At 38.4% G+C, this 3,883-nt stretch overlaps 1 long non-coding RNA gene across 2 annotated transcripts in view; it reads left to right on the top strand.

Moving 5' to 3' along the window:
- The first annotated feature begins 411 nt into the window (after positions 1 to 411).
- LOC116089621 overlaps positions 412 to 3,883 on the top strand; it is a 31,828-nt gene continuing 28,356 nt past the window's right edge. For both annotated transcript variants that reach the window (XR_004118412.1, XR_004118406.1), the window contains exons 1-2: positions 412 to 644; positions 742 to 803. This is a non-coding gene — a long non-coding RNA (uncharacterized LOC116089621). The remainder of the gene's footprint in view (positions 645 to 741; positions 804 to 3,883) is intronic.

Here is a 3,883-nt window from a genome sequence, read left to right as displayed (position 1 = left end):
GGGGCTCTGACTCAAGAGGAAAAGCTTAGGGAGCTTGACAGTGTTCCAGGAAGGCTTCCTGTAAGAGGTGGCATAATGTTACTGTTAATAATTGTGACCATTTGTTGTACCATATGTACCACTTGCCAGTCACCCTGTTACCAACATACATCAGAGATGCCACTTCTTGCTTGCCGTCCTTACATTTCCTTGTATGTGTAGTCCAGGAGTTCTACTTACAGACAGCTCTTGCTAAAATAACCAAGCAAAGAATAACTATGCAGCCCATCTTTCACTTTAGAGCACAGCACCCAACCCTAGGCCAGTCCCACTACCTGTGAGTGAATGGTCCAGCTTTAGTAGATGAGGTGGACCAATCCGATCTGTTCTCCTTGGGAATGTGAAATAAGAGATGCAGAGGGATGTTGCCAGTTAGTTGTGGGGAGCTAAGCTGAGAGGTCCAGTACACCAAGATGTTGGTTGGGTTGGGAGTGCTATGGACTAGGCCAAGTGCCTGTTGAACAGTTAAATGTAGTTGGCCAAGCAAGGAGCATGGGGCAGTTGTGCAGAGAGAAGCAAGCATGTAACATGGATGAGCCATATGAACGACAGACCTCTAGAGCAGAGAGGTTCATGCTACAGCTAGACATTTCCTCAAGCTCCAGGTACAATGAGCTCTATTTGAATTCCTACCCTTGGATTTCTGCGTCCTGATCTCGCTTCATTTGGTTTCTGTTTTTTTTTTTTTTTTGCATCCAAAAGAGGCCCAACCCAAGCAACCCTTTCCATAGATTCCATTTAATATGTGCTTCGTCCCCTCAGAGGTGAGTGTTCTTTTCCTCATTTTACAAAGTGGAGAAACTGAAGCTTAATGAAATTAGCTTGACTAAGGGATGTACCCATTCTACCTGCATCTCTGAATTGGTTTCTTAATTTCTCCTTTAAAATTGCTACCAGTAGTTTATTTATAAAAAAGTAAAAGAGGATATAGGCTTAATCTCATCTGATCTTACCTGATCAGCTGTCAATCAGCTACTCCAACTCTCCCATTCAGTTTCTAGTTGGACTGCTTATTTCCTCTTGATTTTCTGGTGGTTGGCCCCTTCGTGTCATTTAAGTTTCAACTTGTTACCTCCTCAGAGAGGCCTTTGGTAAACTTCACAACATCACTGTCTGAAATCTTGCTCATTTGTATAATTTTCTTATTGTCTAGCCCCCCTTCAAAAAATAGCAGCTGAAGCCCTACCTGTATCCTTGGGACCTAAAAGATATCCCATAGAACAACTTAAACTGCTATTTGATGAATAATGAATGAATGGATGAATGAATGAATGAATGTATAAACTAAAAAAATGTCCTTCATCAACCCTGTTCTCTCAATGTTTCTCCAGAGGCACCATGAATTACTTCTATGTGTTCTGAGGCATTTTTGTATGACTCTACAAGTATGCATATATCTTTCTATGAAGATAAATATGATCACTTTTAAAAAACTAATGGAAGTTCTACAACTTATTTTTATATAGTATATAACAGTTTATCAATAATATCTTTGTGTAGCAGAAGTTCATTAAAATGATAACCCTATAGTATGGCAATATGTGTATATACCAGAAACTGTATAGCCAGGTTTTTCTTAGTGGGTGTCATTTCCTTTTGTTATTGTAAGAAGTGATGTTGAATAGGTATTCTTGTCAAATACACATTTCCCCAAATGCTTCCCATACCCATTTGTCTTTTACCTTTCCTTGTCATAGATGTGATGACCAATTTTATTTAAAGTTATATTGGTCATGTTTGTTGACCCTTTCCTTTATGGAGTTTGGGTTTCATTTTATGCTTTGTGAAGATGTTATTATTTCCAAATATTAATATTAAAAGTGATTTCTCCAACCTTTCTGCTAGTGCTTTCATGGTTCCACTTTTATAGTTATAAGCCTATGATCTATGTGGAACTTATTTTGGGGTAGAGTTTGGAACAGGCTATAGCTTCTTTGCCCTTCAAATGCTAGGTCTGCTGTTTCAGTCCAACAGCTATTGAGTAATTCCCTGGACCCATAGAATTGGGTTCTTACCATCGAGGTTTCATATGTGCTCTGTTTATTTCTGTCCTTTGTCTTCTACTCTGTCAACCTGAGTGTCTACACCTGTATAAGTGCCGTCTTGTTTTAATCAATATAACTTTATAACACATTTTCATATTTGGGAGGACAGTACTTCATTTTGATTCCTTTCCAGGACATTTTTTTGTATATTTCCACATATTCATCCATGTGAATCTGATTATTCCAAAAATGCCCACTGAGCTTTTGATATTGAGTTTGTCAGTGAATTTGGAGAAGCTTGTCAGCTGACTGTGACAGTGTTCAGTGTTCCTAGCCCAAAGGAGGGTCTGGGTTTCGAATTATTCCTATGCTTTCTGTTTCTCAATAGCATTTTCAAGTTTCCTAGATCTATTTTTTGAGTATTTCTGAATATTTCTGAACTATCTCTGAATACTTTTGGTTGTTGCTATGTAGAAACTTCCCTCAATATTATCCATACTCATTATGGAATAGTGATTATTAGTACATCATTCAAGCCTGTTATTGCTTCGAATATGTTTCCTACAAATTCCATCATGCTACCACATTATATGCCCCTGCCATCAACAAATAAGATTGTTGTCTAGTTTGAAGTTTATGCCTCCTTTCTTTCTTTTGTCTATGGCGTTATACATTGTTTTCAGAATATCATTGTGGTGATGATAGGGACTTATCCCCTTCCTTGACTTTCTTAAAAGTTCTCACATTTCATTATTTATCCTGATACTGGTGTCTGGTTAGAAATAACATTCTTTAACAATTGTGTACTTGTTTGGAAATATGTGCTTTATGCAAGGCTCTTTGATGTTTTGAGAGCTCAGTTTTTAAATCATTAAATAGGATTTGTGCTAGAATTTGTTTACTCATTAAAGGGACTCTTGATTTCTTTCAAGGTTTAACAATTTTGAGTAAAGCCTCTACAAGTGTTTGTGTGCAGACTTTTGCATAAACATAAGTTTCGACTCATTTGAGTAAGCAGCAGGGGTGTAATTACAGGGCCATAAGGTAGACATGATGTTTAGCTTTGTAAAAAATAGCCGAACTGAAGGGTCCATTCACCCTGCAGTGTATGAGAGTGCTGTTGTTCTGTATTTTCACCACCCCTTGGTGCTTCCAGGACTTTTGGATTTGGACAGTTCTTATAGTGTGTAGTGGGGTTTCATCATTGTTGGAACTTTCGCTGCTCTAATGAAATAAGCAAAATAAGCTGGATGAGGATGAATAAGTACTGTGCTTTGTCTTTCATATGCAATAGTAAATCCGAATGCAGAGTAACGGTAGGAATGTAGAATAGGCAGAAGCTGGGAGGTTGGCAAGATGATGGAAGGAAGATGGATAGCATGTACTAATGAGGACAGAAAGTTGCTACCTGAATGAATATCTTCTTTGATGAGGTGTTTTCCAGGCATTCTGCCAATTACAATTTATTCATTCATTTATTTATTTGATGTATTATGAAGGGTGTTCATGCATGTGCAGGTTCTCATAACTGTGGCACATAAGTGTGCAAAGACAGGCAGAAGTCACTGGGTAGCCTCTACTACTCTTGCTGTATTCCTTTCAAGCATGGTTTCTCTTTGAACCTGTGGCTCATATTTTTTTCAGCACGGCCGGGAAACTAGCAAAGTGCTAGCTATCCTCTTGTCTTTGCCTCTCTTGAAGCTGGGGTCACAGGCATGCTTGAGACATCCAGGTTATTATGTGAGTGCTGGAATCCAAACTCCAGCAGCCATGGTTATGCAGCAACTACTCAACCACCGAGCCATGTCTCAACATCCATTAGTTTACATTTATTATTTATTTGTGTATGTGTTCATGTG

Source organism: Mastomys coucha, chromosome X, assembly GCF_008632895.1.
Source record: "Mastomys coucha isolate ucsf_1 chromosome X, UCSF_Mcou_1, whole genome shotgun sequence".
Taxonomy (NCBI): domain Eukaryota; kingdom Metazoa; phylum Chordata; class Mammalia; order Rodentia; family Muridae; genus Mastomys; species Mastomys coucha.
The sequence above is the reverse complement of the archived record's forward strand: the minus strand, read 5'-3'. Positions and strand labels throughout refer to the sequence as shown.